The sequence below is a fragment of the Channa argus genome, unplaced genomic scaffold, assembly GCF_033026475.1.
Source record: "Channa argus isolate prfri unplaced genomic scaffold, Channa argus male v1.0 Contig052, whole genome shotgun sequence".
NCBI classification, from domain to species: domain Eukaryota; kingdom Metazoa; phylum Chordata; class Actinopteri; order Anabantiformes; family Channidae; genus Channa; species Channa argus.
This window is the reverse complement of record NW_027125271.1, coordinates 31878-49004: the sequence shown is the minus strand read 5'-3', so window position 1 is coordinate 49004 and position 17127 is coordinate 31878. Positions and strand designations below refer to the sequence as shown.

The 17127-nt window shown below is 41.8% G+C and overlaps 1 non-coding gene and 16 pseudogenes across 1 annotated transcript; all 17 read right to left on the bottom strand.

Moving 5' to 3' along the window:
* Positions 1-784: 784 nt before the first annotated feature.
* Positions 785-913, bottom strand: LOC137119189 (5S ribosomal RNA; annotated as a pseudogene).
* Positions 914-1770: 857 nt separating this feature from the next.
* LOC137119201 (5S ribosomal RNA) lies at positions 1771-1889 on the bottom strand (annotated as a pseudogene).
* Positions 1890-2746: 857 nt separating this feature from the next.
* Positions 2747-2865, bottom strand: LOC137119180 (5S ribosomal RNA; annotated as a pseudogene).
* An 867-nt stretch (positions 2866-3732) lies between these two features.
* LOC137119209 (5S ribosomal RNA) lies at positions 3733-3851 on the bottom strand (annotated as a pseudogene).
* An 857-nt stretch (positions 3852-4708) lies between these two features.
* LOC137119179 (5S ribosomal RNA) lies at positions 4709-4827 on the bottom strand (annotated as a pseudogene).
* Positions 4828-5694: 867 nt separating this feature from the next.
* LOC137119218 (5S ribosomal RNA) lies at positions 5695-5813 on the bottom strand (annotated as a pseudogene).
* An 857-nt stretch (positions 5814-6670) lies between these two features.
* LOC137119196 (5S ribosomal RNA) lies at positions 6671-6789 on the bottom strand (annotated as a pseudogene).
* An 857-nt stretch (positions 6790-7646) lies between these two features.
* LOC137119190 (5S ribosomal RNA) lies at positions 7647-7765 on the bottom strand (annotated as a pseudogene).
* Positions 7766-8622: 857 nt separating this feature from the next.
* On the bottom strand, positions 8623-8751 carry LOC137119188 (5S ribosomal RNA; annotated as a pseudogene).
* An 857-nt stretch (positions 8752-9608) lies between these two features.
* Positions 9609-9727, bottom strand: LOC137119200 (5S ribosomal RNA; annotated as a pseudogene).
* Positions 9728-10584: 857 nt separating this feature from the next.
* On the bottom strand, positions 10585-10713 carry LOC137119186 (5S ribosomal RNA; annotated as a pseudogene).
* Positions 10714-11570: 857 nt separating this feature from the next.
* Positions 11571-11689, bottom strand: LOC137119199 (5S ribosomal RNA; annotated as a pseudogene).
* An 867-nt stretch (positions 11690-12556) lies between these two features.
* On the bottom strand, positions 12557-12685 carry LOC137119202 (5S ribosomal RNA; annotated as a pseudogene).
* An 857-nt stretch (positions 12686-13542) lies between these two features.
* LOC137119163 (5S ribosomal RNA) lies at positions 13543-13661 on the bottom strand. Its single transcript, XR_010913714.1, has one exon. It is a non-coding gene; the product is annotated as a 5S ribosomal RNA (ribosomal RNA).
* An 857-nt stretch (positions 13662-14518) lies between these two features.
* On the bottom strand, positions 14519-14637 carry LOC137119207 (5S ribosomal RNA; annotated as a pseudogene).
* An 853-nt stretch (positions 14638-15490) lies between these two features.
* LOC137119169 (5S ribosomal RNA) lies at positions 15491-15609 on the bottom strand (annotated as a pseudogene).
* An 867-nt stretch (positions 15610-16476) lies between these two features.
* LOC137119164 (5S ribosomal RNA) lies at positions 16477-16595 on the bottom strand (annotated as a pseudogene).
* Between the last annotated feature and the right edge of the window lie 532 nt (positions 16596-17127).

The following is a 17127-nucleotide window of genomic DNA, read 5'->3' as shown; positions in this document are numbered from 1 at the left end:
AAATGTGGCAAAGTACAAAGTACTATAATTGTACTGGTCTGTTACGCCCCTGTCTAGGGGGTCAGGGTGCAACATACAAAGATAAATTAGCATGTTCCCTCTCAGATCCCCAAACCAAAATCCAGGATCGAGATGTTCCAACAGAATGATATTTATTTTAAACGAAAGAAAGTGTCAAACAAAACATGACACTACAACTCAGGGCGAACCAAGGCCAACATAATAAACAAAATAAGCCATTTCCCACAGAAAGTGCTAGCTAGCCTGATAGAAATAAACAAACCAAAAGACAGTCGCTAACCCTAACTCCCTAATGTGAAAACAGTCCAAAGAAAATGGCAGTTCACCCCTACAGATTTAATACTATTTACAAAATATACAATTTATAAACAAAACCACGGCACAAAACCTAACAATTCAAAAATGCTAAATAAGGTTTGGAAAGCAAGAACAGCAAACAGGTGCTGATGCCAGAAAGAGCCTCGCTAGCTGTTGGGAACCGTACTTTTAAAACTCCAGGAAGTGTAGGATGGACCAATCAGCTTCCTGTACTGCCCCCCAATCCGGCCAATCAGGCAGGGCACCTATAAGAACAAGAAAATAAAAACAACACATATGGCCAGGACCGTAACATGGTCTACTAGTAATGAAGCACGATGGTTGGCAAACCAATAAAGTAGCAAAACAGCAATGAAAGAACAAAATTTGATGAAAATATAGAACAATTTCTATGAATAAATAGGCAGTAACACCAGCTTGTGCTGCCCGTAAACCCAAGCAAAAAAGCTTACAGCACCTGGTATTCCCAGGCGGTCTTCCTACCAAGTACTAACCAGGCCCGGCCCTATTTGGCTGCCGAGATCGGACGAGATCGGGCGAGACCGGGCGCTTAGAGAGCGGTGTGGCCGTAAGCTGCATTTGACATCATCAACAGCTCTTAAAAACGCTAGACAAGCAGAATGCATGACACTTGTTAAGAAGAAGATAAATGTGGCAAAGTACAAAGTACTATGACTGTAGTGGTCTGTTACGCCCCTGTCTAGAGGGTCAGGGTGAAACATACAGAGATAAATTAGCATGTTCCCTCTCCGATCCCCAAACCAAAATCCAGGATTGAGATGTTCCAACAGAATGATATTTATTTTAAACGAAAGAAAGTGTCAAACAAAACATGACACTACAACTCAGGGCGAACCAAGGCCAACATAATAAACAAAATAAGCCATTTCCCACAGAAAGTGCTAGCTAGCCTGATAGAAATAAACAAACCAAAAGACAGTCGCTAACCCTAACTCCCTAATGTGAAAACAGTCCAAAGAAAATGGCAGTTCACCCCTACAGATTTAATACTATTTACAAAATATACAATTTATAAACAAAACCACGGCACAAAACCTAACAATTCAAAAATGCTAAATAAGGTTTGGAAAGCAAGAACAGCAAACAGGTGCTGATGCCAGAAAGAGCCTCGCTAGCTGTTGGGAACCGTACTTTTAAAACTCCAGGAAGTGTAGGATGGACCAATCAGCTTCCTGTACTGCCCCCCAATCCGGCCAATCAGGCAGGGCACCTATAAGAACAAGAAAATAAAAACAACACATATGGCCAGGACCGTAACATGGTCTACTAGTAATGAAGCACGATGGTTGGCAAACCAATAAAGTAGCAAAACAGCAATGAAAGAACAAAATTTGATGAAAATATAGAACAATTTCTATGAATAAATAGGCAGTAACACCAGCTTGTGCTGCCCGTAAACCCAAGCAAAGAAGCTTACAGCACGTGGTATTCCCAGGCGGTCTTCCTACCAAGTACTAACAAGGCCCGGCCCTATTTGGCTGCCGAGATCGGACGGGATCGGGCGCTTAGAGAGCAGTGTGGCCGAAAGCTGCATTTGACATCATCAACAGCTCTTAAAAACACTGGAGAAGCAGAATGCATGACACTTGCTAAGAAGAAGATAAATGTGGCAAAGTACAAAGTACTATAACTGTACTGGTCTGTTACGCCCCTGTCTAGGGGGTCAGGGTGCAACATACAAAGATAAATTAGCATGTTCCCTCTCCGATCCCCAAACCAAAATCCAGGATCGAGATGTTCCAACAGAATGATATTTATTTTAAACGAAAGAAAGTGTCAAACAAAACATGACACTACAACTCAGGGCGAACCAAGGCCAACATAATAAACAAAATAAGCCATTTCCCACAGAAAGTGCTAGCTAGCCTGATAGAAATAAACAAACCAAAAGACAGTCGCTAACCCTAACTCCCTAATGTGAAAACAGTCCAAAGAAAATGGCAGTTCACCCCTACAGATTTAATACTATTTACAAAATATACAATTTATAAACAAAACCACGGCACAAAACCTAACAATTCAAAAATGCTAAATAAGGTTTGGAAACCAAGAACAGCAAACAGGTGCTGATGCCAGAAAGAGCCTCGCTAGCTGTTGGGAACCGTACTTTTAAAACTCCAGGAAGTGTAGGATGGACCAATCAGTTTCCTGTACTGCCCCCCAATCCGGCCAATCAGGCAGGACACCTATAAGAACAAGAAAATAAAAACAACACATATGGCCAAGACCGTAACATGGTCTACTAGTAATGAAGCACGATGGTTGGCAAACCAATAAAGTAGCAAAACAGCAATGAAAGAACAAAATTTGATGAAAATATAGAACAATTTCTATGAATAAATAGGCAGTAACACCAGCTTGTGCTGCCCGTAAACCCAAGCAAAGAAGCTTACAGCACGTGGTATTCCCAGGCGGTCTTCCTACCAAGTACTAACAAGGCCCGGCCCTACTTGGCTGCCGAGATCGGACGGGATCGGGCGCTTAGAGAGCAGTGTGGCCGTAAGCTGCATTTGACATCATCAACAGCTCTTAAAAACGCTGGAGAAGCAGAATGCATGACACTTGCTAAGAAGAAGATAAATGTGGCAAAGTACAAAGTACTATAACTGTACTGGTCTGTTACGCCCCTGTCTAGGGGGTCAGGCTGAAACATACAAAGATAAATTAGCATGTTCCCTCTCCGATCCCCAAACCAAAATCCAGGATCGAGATGTTCCAACAGAATGATATTTATTTTAAACGAAAGAAAGTGTCAAACAAAACATGACACTACAACTCAGGGCGAACCAAGGCCAACATAATAAACAAAATAAGCCATTTCCCACAGAAAGTGCTAGCTAGCCTGATAGAAATAAACAAACCAAAAGACAGTCGCTAACCCTAACTCCCTAATGTGAAAACAAGAGAAAACAATCAAAAGAAAATGGCAGTCCACCCCTACAGATTTAATACTATTTACAAAATATACAATTTATAAACAAAACCACGGCACAAAACCTAACAATTCAAAAATGCTAAATAAGGTTTGGAAACCAAGAACAGCAAACAGGTGCTGATGCCAGAAAGAGCTTCGCTAGCTGTTGGGAACCGTACTTTTAAAACTCCAGGAAGTGTAGGATGGACCAATCAGCTTCCTGTACTGCCCCCCAATCCGGCCAATCAGGCAGGGCACCTATAAGAACAAGAAAATAAAAACAACACATATGGCCAGGACCGTAACATGGTCTACTAGTAATGAAGCACGATGGTTGGCAAACCAATAAAGTAGCAAAACAGCAATGAAAGAACAAAATTTGATGAAAATATAGAACAATTTCTATGAATAAATAGGCAGTAACACCAGCTTGTGCTGCCCGTAAACCCAAGCAAAGAAGCTTACAGCACGTGGTATTCCCAGGCGTTCTTCCTACCAAGTACTAACAAGGCCCGGCCCTATTTGGCTGCCGAGATCGGACGGGATCGGGCGCTTAGAGAGCAGTGTGGCCGTAAGCTGCATTTGACATCATCAACAGCTCTTAAAAACGCTGGAGAAGCAGAATGCATGACACTTGCTAAGAAGAAGATAAATTTGGCAAAGTACAAAGTACTATAACTGTACTGGTCTGTTACGCCCCTGTCTAGGGGGTCAGGGTGCAACATACAAAGATAAATTAGCATGTTCCCTCTCCGATCCCCAAACCAAAATCCAGGATCGAGATGTTCCAACAGAATGATATTTATTTTAAACGAAAGAAAGTGTCAAACAAAACATGACACTACAACTCAGGGCGAACCAAGGCCAACATAATAAACAAAATAAGCCATTTCCCACAGAAAGTGCTAGCTAGCCTGATAGAAATAAACAAACCAAAAGACAGTCGCTAACCCTAACTCCCTAATGTGAAAACAGTCCAAAGAAAATGGCAGTTCACCCCTACAGATTTAATACTATTTACAAAATATACAATTTATAAACAAAACCACGGCACAAAACCTAACAATTCAAAAATGCTAAATAAGGTTTGGAAACCAAGAACAGCAAACAGGTGCTGATGCCAGAAAGAGCCTCGCTAGCTGTTGGGAACCGTACTTTTAAAACTCCAGGAAGTGTAGGATGGACCAATCAGCTTCCTGTACTGCCCCCCAATCCGGCCAATCAGGCAGGGCACCTATAAGAACAAGAAAATAAAAACAACACATATGGCCAGGACCGTAACATGGTCTACTAGTAATGAAGCACGATGGTTGGCAAACCAATAAAGTAGCAAAACAGCAATGAAAGAACAAAATTTGATGAAAATATAGAACAATTTCTATGAATAAATAGGCAGTAACACCAGCTTGTGCTGCCCGTAAACCCAAGCAAAGAAGCTTACAGCACGTGGTATTCCCAGGCGGTCTTCCTACCAAGTACTAACAAGGCCCGGCCCTACTTGGCTGCCGAGATCGGACGGGATCGGGCGCTTAGAGAGCAGTGTGGCCGTAAGCTGCATTTGACATCATCAACAGCTCTTAAAAACGCTGGAGAAGCAGAATGCATGACACTTGCTAAGAAGAAGATAAATGTGGCAAAGTACAAAGTACTATAACTGTACTGGTCTGTTACGCCCCTGTCTAGGGGGTCAGGCTGAAACATACAAAGATAAATTAGCATGTTCCCTCTCCGATCCCCAAACCAAAATCCAGGATCGAGATGTTCCAACAGAATGATATTTATTTTAAACGAAAGAAAGTGTCAAACAAAACATGACACTACAACTCAGGGCGAACCAAGGCCAACATAATAAACAAAATAAGCCATTTCCCACAGAAAGTGCTAGCTAGCCTGATAGAAATAAACAAACCAAAAGACAGTCGCTAACCCTAACTCCCTAATGTGAAAACAAGAGAAAACAATCAAAAGAAAATGGCAGTCCACCCCTACAGATTTAATACTATTTACAAAATATACAATTTATAAACAAAACCACGGCACAAAACCTAACAATTCAAAAATGCTAAATAAGGTTTGGAAACCAAGAACAGCAAACAGGTGCTGATGCCAGAAAGAGCTTCGCTAGCTGTTGGGAACCGTACTTTTAAAACTCCAGGAAGTGTAGGATGGACCAATCAGCTTCCTGTACTGCCCCCCAATCCGGCCAATCAGGCAGGGCACCTATAAGAACAAGAAAATAAAAACAACACATATGGCCAGGACCGTAACATGGTCTACTAGTAATGAAGCACGATGGTTGGCAAACCAATAAAGTAGCAAAACAGCAATGAAAGAACAAAATTTGATGAAAATATAGAACAATTTCTATGAATAAATAGGCAGTAACACCAGCTTGTGCTGCCCGTAAACCCAAGCAAAGAAGCTTACAGCACGTGGTATTCCCAGGCGTTCTTCCTACCAAGTACTAACAAGGCCCGGCCCTATTTGGCTGCCGAGATCAGACGGGATCGGGCGCTTAGAGAGCAGTGTGGCCGTAAGCTGCATTTGACATCATCAACAGCTCTTAAAAACGCTGGAGAAGCAGAATGCATGACACTTGCTAAGAAGAAGATAAATTTGGCAAAGTACAAAGTACTATAACTGTACTGGTCTGTTACGCCCCTGTCTAGGGGGTCAGGGTGCAACATACAAAGATAAATTAGCATGTTCCCTCTCCGATCCCCAAACCAAAATCCAGGATCGAGATGTTCCAACAGAATGATATTTATTTTAAACGAAAGAAAGTGTCAAACAAAACATGACACTACAACTCAGGGCGAACCAAGGCCAACATAATAAACAAAATAAGCCATTTCCCACAGAAAGTGCTAGCTAGCCTGATAGAAATAAACAAACCAAAAGACAGTCGCTAACCCTAACTCCCTAATGTGAAAACAGTCCAAAGAAAATGGCAGTTCACCCCTACAGATTTAATACTATTTACAAAATATACAATTTATAAACAAAACCACGGCACAAAACCTAACAATTCAAAAATGCTAAATAAGGTTTGGAAACCAAGAACAGCAAACAGGTGCTGCTGCCAGAAAGAGCCTCGCTAGCTGTTGGGAACCGTACTTTTAAAACTCCAGGAAGTGTAGGATGGACCAATCAGCTTCCTGTACTGCCCCCCAATCCGGCCAATCAGGCAGGGCACCTTTAAGAACAACAAAATAAAAACAACACATATGGCCAGGACCGTAACATGGTCTACTAGTAATGAAGCACGATGGTTGGCAAACCAATAAAGTAGCAAAACAGCAATGAAAGAACAAAATTTGATGAAAATATAGAACAATTTCTATGAATAAATAGGCAGTAACACCAGCTTGTGCTGCCCGTAAACCCAAGCAAAGAAGCTTACAACACGTGGTATTCCCAGGCGGTCTTCCTACCAAGTACTAACAAGGCCCGGCCCTACTTGGCTGCCGAGATCGGACGGGATCGGGCGCTTAGAGAGCAGTGTGGCCGTAAGCTGCATTTGACATCATCAACAGCTCTTAAAAACGCTGGAGAAGCAGAATGCATGACACTTGCTAAGAAGAAGATAAATGTGGCAAAGTACAAAGTACTATAACTGTACTGGTCTGTTACGCCCCTGTCTAGGGGGTCAGGGTGCAACATACAAAGATAAATTAGCATGTTCCCTCTCCGATCCCCAAACCAAAATCCAGGATCGAGATGTTCCAACAGAATGATATTTATTTTAAACGAAAGAAAGTGTCAAACAAAACATGACACTACAACTCAGGGCGAACCAAGGCCAACATAATAAACAAAATAAGCCATTTCCCACAGAAAGTGCTAGCTAGCCTGATAGAAATAAACAAACCAAAAGACAGTCGCTAACCCTAACTCCCTAATGTGAAAACAGTCCAAAGAAAATGGCAGTTCACCCCTACAGATTTAATACTATTTACAAAATGTACAATTTATAAACAAAACCACGGCACAAAACCTAACAATTCAAAAATGCTAAATAAGGTTTGGAAACCAAGAACAGCAAACAGGTGCTGATGCCAGAAAGAGCATCGCTAGCTGTTGGGAACCGTACTTTTAAAACTCCAGGAAGTGTAGGATGGACCAATCAGCTTCCTGTACTGCCCCCCAATCCGGCCAATCAGGCAGGGCACCTATAAGAACAAGAAAATAAAAACAACACATATGGCCAGGACCGTAACATGGTCTACTAGTAATGAAGCACGATGGTTGGCAAACCAATAAAGTAGCAAAACAGCAATGAAAGAACAAAATTTGATGAAAATATAGAACAATTTCTATGAATAAATAGGCAGTAACACCAGCTTGTGCTGCCCGTAAACCCAAGCAAAGAAGCTTACAGCACGTGGTATTCCCAGGCGGTCTTCCTACCAAGTACTAACAAGGCCCGGCCCTATTTGGCTGCCGAGATCGGACGGGATCGGGCGCTTAGAGAGCAGTGTGGCCGTAAGCTGCATTTGACATCATCAACAGCTCTTAAAAACGCTGGAGAAGCAGAATGCATGACACTTGCTAAGAAGAAGATAAATGTGGCAAAGTACAAAGTACTATAATTGTACTGGTCTGTTACGCCCCTGTCTAGGGGGTCAGGGTGCAACATACAAAGATAAATTAGCATGTTCCCTCTCAGATCCCCAAACCAAAATCCAGGATCGAGATGTTCCAACAGAATGATATTTATTTTAAACGAAAGAAAGTGTCAAACAAAACATGACACTACAACTCAGGGCGAACCAAGGCCAACATAATAAACAAAATAAGCCATTTCCCACAGAAAGTGCTAGCTAGCCTGATAGAAATAAACAAACCAAAAGACAGTCGCTAACCCTAACTCCCTAATGTGAAAACAGTCCAAAGAAAATGGCAGTTCACCCCTACAGATTTAATACTATTTACAAAATATACAAATTATAAACAAAACCACGGCACAAAACCTAACAATTCAAAAATGCTAAATAAGGTTTGGAAAGCAAGAACAGCAAACAGGTGCTGATGCCAGAAAGAGCCTCGCTAGCTGTTGGGAACCGTACTTTTAAAACTCCAGGAAGTGTAGGATGGACCAATCAGCTTCCTGTACTGCCCCCCAATCCGGCCAATCAGGCAGGGCACCTATAAGAACAAGAAAATAAAAACAACACATATGGCCAGGACCGTAACATGGTCTACTAGTAATGAAGCACGATGGTTGGCAAACCAATAAAGTAGCAAAACAGCAATGAAAGAACAAAATTTGATGAAAATATAGAACAATTTCTATGAATAAATAGGCAGTAACACCAGCTTGTGCTGCCCGTAAACCCAAGCAAAAAAGCTTACAGCACCTGGTATTCCCAGGCGGTCTTCCTACCAAGTACTAACCAGGCCCGGCCCTATTTGGCTGCCGAGATCGGACGAGATCGGGCGAGACCGGGCGCTTAGAGAGCGGTGTGGCCGTAAGCTGCATTTGACATCATCAACAGCTCTTAAAAACGCTAGACAAGCAGAATGCATGACACTTGTTAAGAAGAAGATAAATGTGGCAAAGTACAAAGTACTATGACTGTACTGGTCTGTTACGCCCCTGTCTAGAGGGTCAGGGTGAAACATACAGAGATAAATTAGCATGTTCCCTCTCCGATCCCCAAACCAAAATCCAGGATTGAGATGTTCCAACAGAATGATATTTATTTTAAACGAAAGAAAGTGTCAAACAAAACATGACACTACAACTCAGGGCGAACCAAGGCCAACATAATAAACAAAATAAGCCATTTCCCACAGAAAGTGCTAGCTAGCCTGATAGAAATAAACAAACCAAAAGACAGTCGCTAACCCTAACTCCCTAATGTGAAAACAGTCCAAAGAAAATGGCAGTTCACCCCTACAGATTTAATACTATTTACAAAATATACAATTTATAAACAAAACCACGGCACAAAACCTAACAATTCAAAAATGCTAAATAAGGTTTGGAAAGCAAGAACAGCAAACAGGTGCTGATGCCAGAAAGAGCCTCGCTAGCTGTTGGGAACCGTACTTTTAAAACTCCAGGAAGTGTAGGATGGACCAATCAGCTTCCTGTACTGCCCCCCAATCCGGCCAATCAGGCAGGGCACCTATAAGAACAAGAAAATAAAAACAACACATATGGCCAGGACCGTAACATGGTCTACTAGTAATGAAGCACGATGGTTGGCAAACCAATAAAGTAGCAAAACAGCAATGAAAGAACAAAATTTGATGAAAATATAGAACAATTTCTATGAATAAATAGGCAGTAACACCAGCTTGTGCTGCCCGTAAACCCAAGCAAAGAAGCTTACAGCACGTGGTATTCCCAGGCGGTCTTCCTACCAAGTACTAACAAGGCCCGGCCCTATTTGGCTGCCGAGATCGGACGGGATCGGGCGCTTAGAGAGCAGTGTGGCCGAAAGCTGCATTTGACATCATCAACAGCTCTTAAAAACACTGGAGAAGCAGAATGCATGACACTTGCTAAGAAGAAGATAAATGTGGCAAAGTACAAAGTACTATAACTGTACTGGTCTGTTACGCCCCTGTCTAGGGGGTCAGGGTGCAACATACAAAGATAAATTAGCATGTTCCCTCTCCGATCCCCAAACCAAAATCCAGGATCGAGATGTTCCAATAGAATGATATTTATTTTAAACGAAAGAAAGTGTCAAACAAAACATGACACTACAACTCAGGGCGAACCAAGGCCAACATAATAAACAAAATAAGCCATTTCCCACAGAAAGTGCTAGCTAGCCTGATAGAAATAAACAAACCAAAAGACAGTCGCTAACCCTAACTCCCTAATGTGAAAACAGTCCAAAGAAAATGGCAGTTCACCCCTACAGATTTAATACTATTTACAAAATATACAATTTATAAACAAAACCACGGCACAAAACCTAACAATTCAAAAATGCTAAATAAGGTTTGGAAAGCAAGAACAGCAAACAGGTGCTGATGCCAGAAAGAGCCTCGCTAGCTGTTGGGAACCGTACTTTTAAAACTCCAGGAAGTGTAGGATGGACCAATCAGCTTCCTGTACTGCCCCCCAATCCGGCCAATCAGGCAGGGCACCTATAAGAACAAGAAAATAAAAACAACACATATGGCCAGGACCGTAACATGGTCTACTAGTAATGAAGCACGATGGTTGGCAAACCAATAAAGTAGCAAAACAGCAATGAAAGAACAAAATTTGATGAAAATATAGAACAATTTCTATGAATAAATAGGCAGTAACACCAGCTTGTGCTGCCCGTAAACCCAAGCAAAAAAGCTTACAGCACCTGGTATTCCCAGGCGGTCTTCCTACCAAGTACTAACCAGGCCCGGCCCTATTTGGCTGCCGAGATCGGACGAGATCGGGCGAGACCGGGCGCTTAGAGAGCGGTGTGGCCGTAAGCTGCATTTGACATCATCAACAGCTCTTAAAAACGCTAGACAAGCAGAATGCATGACACTTGTTAAGAAGAAGATAAATGTGGCAAAGTACAAAGTACTATGACTGTACTGGTCTGTTACGCCCCTGTCTAGAGGGTCAGGGTGAAACATACAGAGATAAATTAGCATGTTCCCTCTCCGATCCCCAAACCAAAATCCAGGATTGAGATGTTCCAACAGAATGATATTTATTTTAAACGAAAGAAAGTGTCAAACAAAACATGACACTACAACTCAGGGCGAACCAAGGCCAACATAATAAACAAAATAAGCCATTTCCCACAGAAAGTGCTAGCTAGCCTGATAGAAATAAACAAACCAAAAGACAGTCGCTAACCCTAACTCCCTAATGTGAAAACAGTCCAAAGAAAATGGCAGTTCACCCCTACAGATTTAATACTATTTACAAAATATACAATTTATAAACAAAACCACGGCACAAAACCTAACAATTCAAAAATGCTAAATAAGGTTTGGAAAGCAAGAACAGCAAACAGGTGCTGATGCCAGAAAGAGCCTCGCTAGCTGTTGGGAACCGTACTTTTAAAACTCCAGGAAGTGTAGGATGGACCAATCAGCTTCCTGTACTGCCCCCCAATCCGGCCAATCAGGCAGGGCACCTATAAGAACAAGAAAATAAAAACAACACATATGGCCAGGACCGTAACATGGTCTACTAGTAATGAAGCACGATGGTTGGCAAACCAATAAAGTAGCAAAACAGCAATGAAAGAACAAAATTTGATGAAAATATAGAACAATTTCTATGAATAAATAGGCAGTAACACCAGCTTGTGCTGCCCGTAAACCCAAGCAAAGAAGCTTACAGCACGTGGTATTCCCAGGCGGTCTTCCTACCAAGTACTAACAAGGCCCGGCCCTATTTGGCTGCCGAGATCGGACGGGATCGGGCGCTTAGAGAGCAGTGTGGCCGAAAGCTGCATTTGACATCATCAACAGCTCTTAAAAACACTGGAGAAGCAGAATGCATGACACTTGCTAAGAAGAAGATAAATGTGGCAAAGTACAAAGTACTATAACTGTACTGGTCTGTTACGCCCCTGTCTAGGGGGTCAGGGTGCAACATACAAAGATAAATTAGCATGTTCCCTCTCCGATCCCCAAACCAAAATCCAGGATCGAGATGTTCCAACAGAATGATATTTATTTTAAACGAAAGAAAGTGTCAAACAAAACATGACACTACAACTCAGGGCGAACCAAGGCCAACATAATAAACAAAATAAGCCATTTCCCACAGAAAGTGCTAGCTAGCCTGATAGAAATAAACAAACCAAAAGACAGTCGCTAACCCTAACTCCCTAATGTGAAAACAAGAGAAAACAATCAAAAGAAAATGGCAGTCCACCCCTAAAGATTTAATACTATTTACAAAATATACAATTTATAAACAAAACCACGGCACAAAACCTAACAATTCAAAAATGCTAAATAAGGTTTGGAAAGCAAGAACAGCAAACAGGTGCTGATGCCAGAAAGAGCCTCGCTAGCTGTTGGGAACCGTACTTTTAAAACTCCAGGAAGTGTAGGATGGACCAATCAGCTTCCTGTACTTCCCCCAAATCCGGCCAATCAGGCAGGGCACCTATAAGAACAAGAAAATAAAAACAACACATATGGCCAGGACGGTAACATGGTTTATTAGTAATGAAGCACGATGGTTGACAAACCAATAAAGTAGCAAAACAGCAATGAAAGAACAAAATTTGATGAAAATATAGAACAATTTCTATGAATAAATAGGCAGTAACACCAGCTTGTGCTGCCCGTAAACCCAAGCAAAAAAGCTTACAGCACCTGGTATTCCCAGGCGGTCTTCCTACCAAGTACTAACCAGGCCCGGCCCTATTTGGCTGCCGAGATTGGACGAGATCAGGCGAGATCGGGCGCTTAGAGAGCGGTGTGGCCGTAAGCTGCATTTGACATCATCAACAGCTCTTAAAAATGCTAGAGAAGCAGAATGCATGACACTTGTTAAGAAGAAGATAAATGTGGCAAAGTACAAAGTACTATGACTGTACTGGTCTGTTACGCCCCTGTCTAGAGGGTCAGGGTGAAACATACAGAGATAAATTAGCATGTTCCCTCTCCGATCCCCAAACCAAAATCCAGGATTGAGATGTTCCAACAGAATGATATTTATTTTAAACGAAAGAAAGTGTCAAACAAAACATGACACTACAACTCAGGGCGAACCAAGGCCAACATAATAAACAAAATAAGCCATTTCCCACAGAAAGTGCTAGCTAGCCTGATGGAAATAAACAAACCAAAAGACAGTCGCTAACCCTAACTCCCTAATGTGAAAACAGTCCAAAGAAAATGGCAGTTCACCCCTACAGATTTAATACTATTTACAAAATATACAATTTATAAACAAAACCACGGCACAAAACCTAACAATTCAAAAATGCTAAATAAGGTTTGGAAAGCAAGAACAGCAAACAGGTGCTGATGCCAGAAAGAGCCTCGCTAGCTGTTGGGAACCGTACTTTTAAAACTCCAGGAAGTGTAGGATGGACCAATCAGCTTCCTGTACTGCCCCCCAATCCGGCCAATCAGGCAGGGCACCTATAAGAACAAGAAAATAAAAACAACACATATGGCCAGGACCGTAACATGGTCTATTAGTAATGAAGCACGATGGTTGACAAACCAATAAAGTAGCAAAACAGCAATGAAAGAACAAAATTTGATGAAAATATAGAACAATTTCTTTGAATAAATAGGCAGTAACACCAGCTTGTGCTGCCCGTAAACCCAAGCAAAAAAGCTTACAGCACCTGGTATTCCCAGGCGGTCTTCCTACCAAGTACTAACCAGGCCCGGCTCTATTTGGCTGCCGAGATCGGACGAGATCGGGCGCTTATAGAGCGGTGTGGCCGTAAGCTGCATTTGACATCATCAACAGCTCTTAAAAACGCTGGAGAAGCAGAATGCATGACACTTGCTAAGAAGAAGATAAATGTGGCAAAGTACAAAGTACTATAATTGTACTGGTCTGTTACGCCCCTGTCTAGGGGGTCAGGGTGCAACATACAAAGATAAATTAGCATGTTCCCTCTCCGATCCCCAAACCAAAATCCAGGATTGAGATGTTCCAACAGAATGATATTTATTTTAAACGAAAGAAAGTGTCAAACAAAACATGACACTACAACTCAGGGCGAACCAAGGCCAACATAATAAACAAAATAAGCCATTTCCCACAGAAAGTGCTAGCTAGCCTGATAGAAATAAACAAACCAAAAGACAGTCGCTAACCCTAACTCCCTAATGTGAAAACAGTCCAAAGAAAATGGCAGTTCACCCCTACAGATTTAATACTATTTACAAAATATACAATTTATAAACAAAACCACGGCACAAAACCTAACAATTCAAAAATGCTAAATAAGGTTTGGAAACCAAGAACAGCAAACAGGTGCTGATGCCAGAAAGAGCCTCGCTAGCTGTTGGGAACCGTACTTTTAAAACTCCAGGAAGTGTAGGATGGACCAATCAGCTTCCTGTACTGCCCCCCAATCCGGCCAATCAGGCAGGGCACCTATAAGAACAAGAAAATAAAAACAACACATATGGCCAGGACCGTAACATGGTCTACTAGTAATGAAGCACGATGGTTGGCAAACCAATAAAGTAGCAAAACAGCAATGAAAGAACAAAATTTGATGAAAATATAGAACAATTTCTATGAATAAATAGGCAGTAACAACAGCTTGTGCTGCCCGTAAACCCAAGCAAAGAAGCTTACAGCACGTGGTATTCCCAGGCGTTCTTCCTACCAAGTACTAACAAGGCCCGGCCCTATTTGGCTGCCGAGATCGGACGAGATCGGGCGCTTAGAGAGCGGTGTGGCCGTAAGCTGCATTTGACATCATCAACAGCTCTTAAAAACGCTGGAGAAGCAGAATGCATGACACTTGCTAAGAAGAAGATAAATGTTTCAAAGTACAAAGTACTATAACTGTACTGGTCTGTTACGCCCCTGTCTAGGGGGTCAGGGTGCAACATACAAAGATAAATTAGGATCCCCAAACCAAAATCCAGGATCGAGATGTTCCAACAGAATGCTATTTATTTTAAACGAAAGAAAGTGTCAAACGAAACATGACACTACAACTCAGGGCGAACCAAGGCCAACATAATAAACAAAATAAGCCATTTCCCACAGAAAGTGCTAGCTAGCCTGATAGAAATAAACAAACCAAAAGACAGTCGCTAACCCTAACTCCCTAATGTGAATACAAGAGAAAACAATCAAAAGAAAATGGCAGTTCACCCCTACAGATTTAATACTATTTACAAAATATAGAATTTATAAACAAAACCACGGCACAAAACCTAACAATTCAAAAATGCTAAATAAGGTTTGGAAACCAAGAACAGCAAACAGGTGCTGCTGCCAGAAAGAGCCTCGCTAGCTGTTGGGAACCGTACTTTTAAAACTCCAGGAAGTGTAGGATGGACCAATCAGCTTCCTGTACTGCCCCCCAATCCGGCCAATCAGGCAGGGCACCTTTAAGAACAACAAAATAAAAACAACACATATGGCCAGGACCGTAACATGGTCTACTAGTAATGAAGCACGATGGTTGACAAACCAATAAAGTAGCAAAACAGCAATGAAAGAACAAAATTGGATGAAAATATAGAACAATTTCTATGAATAAATAGGCAGTAACACCAGCTTGTGCTGCCCGTAAACCCAAGCAAAAAAGCTTACAGCACCTGGTATTCCCAGGCGGTCTTCCTACCAAGTACTAACCAGGCCCGGCTCTATTTGGCTGCCGAGATCGGACGAGATCGGGCGCTTAGAGAGCGGTGTGGCCGTAAGCTGCATTTGACATCATCAACAGCTCTTAAAAACGCTGGAGAAGCAGAATGCATGACACTTGCTAAGAAGAAGATAAATGTGGCAAAGTACAAAGTAGTATAACTGTACTGGTCTGTTACGCCCCTGTCTAGGGGGTCAGGGTGCAACATACAAAGATAAATTAGCATGTTCCCTCTCCGATCCCCAAACCAAAATCCAGGATCGAGATGTTCCAAAAGAATGATATTTATTTTAAACGAAAGAAAGTGTCAAACAAAACATGACACTACAACTCAGGGCGAACCAAGGCCAACATAATAAACAAAATAAGCCATTTCCCACAGAAAGTGCTAGCTAGCCTGATAGAAATAAACAAACCAAAAGACAGTCGCTAACCCTAACTCCCTAATGTGAAAACAAGAGAAAACAATCAAAAGAAAATGGCAGTCCACCCCTACAGATTTAATACTATTTACAAAATATACAATTTATAAACAAAACCACGGCACAAAACCTAACAATTCAAAAATGCTAAATAAGGTTTGGAAAGCAAGAACAGCAAACAGGTGCTGCTGCCAGAAAGAGCCTCGCTAGCTGTTGGGAACCGTACTTTTAAAACTCCAGGAAGTGTAGGATGGACCAATCAGCTTCCTGTACTTCCCCCAAATCCGGCCAATCAGGCAGGGCACCTATAAGAACAAGAAAATAAAAACAACACATATGGCCAGGACCGTAACATGGTCTATTAGTAATGAAGCACGATGGTTGACAAACCAATAAAGTAGCAAAACAGCAATGAAAGAACAAAATTTGATGAAAATATAGAACAATTTCTATGAATAAATAGGCAGTAACACGAGCTTGTGCTGCCCGTAAACCCAAGCAAAAAAGCTTTCAGCACCTGGTATTCCCAGGCGGTCTTCCTACCAAGTACTAACCAGGCCCGGCCCTATTTGGCTGCCGAGATCGGACGAGATCGGGCGCTTAGAGAGCGGTGTGGCCGTAAACTGCATTTGACATCATCAACAGCTCTTAAGAACGCTAGAGAAGCAGAATGCATGACACTTGCTAAGAAGAAGATAAATGTGGCAAAGTACAAAGTACTATGACTGTACTGGTCTGTTACGCCCCTGTCTAGGGGGTCAGGCTGAAACATACAAAGATAAATTAGCATGTTCCCTCTCCGATCCCCAAACCAAAATCCAGGATTGAGATGTTCCAACAGAATGATATTTATTTTAAACGAAAGAAAGTGTCAAACAAAACATGACACTACAACTCAGGGCGAACCAAGGCCAACATAATAAACAAAATAAGCCATTTCCCACAGAAAGTGCTAGCTAGCCTGATAGAAATAAACAAACCAAAAGACAGTCGCTAACCCTAACTCCCTAATGTGAAAACAGTCCAAAGAAAATGGCAGTTCACCCCTACAGATTTAATACTATTTACAAAATATACAATTTATAAACAAAACCACGGCACAAAACCTAACAATTCAAAAATGCTAAATAAGGTTTGGAAACCAAGAACAGCAAAC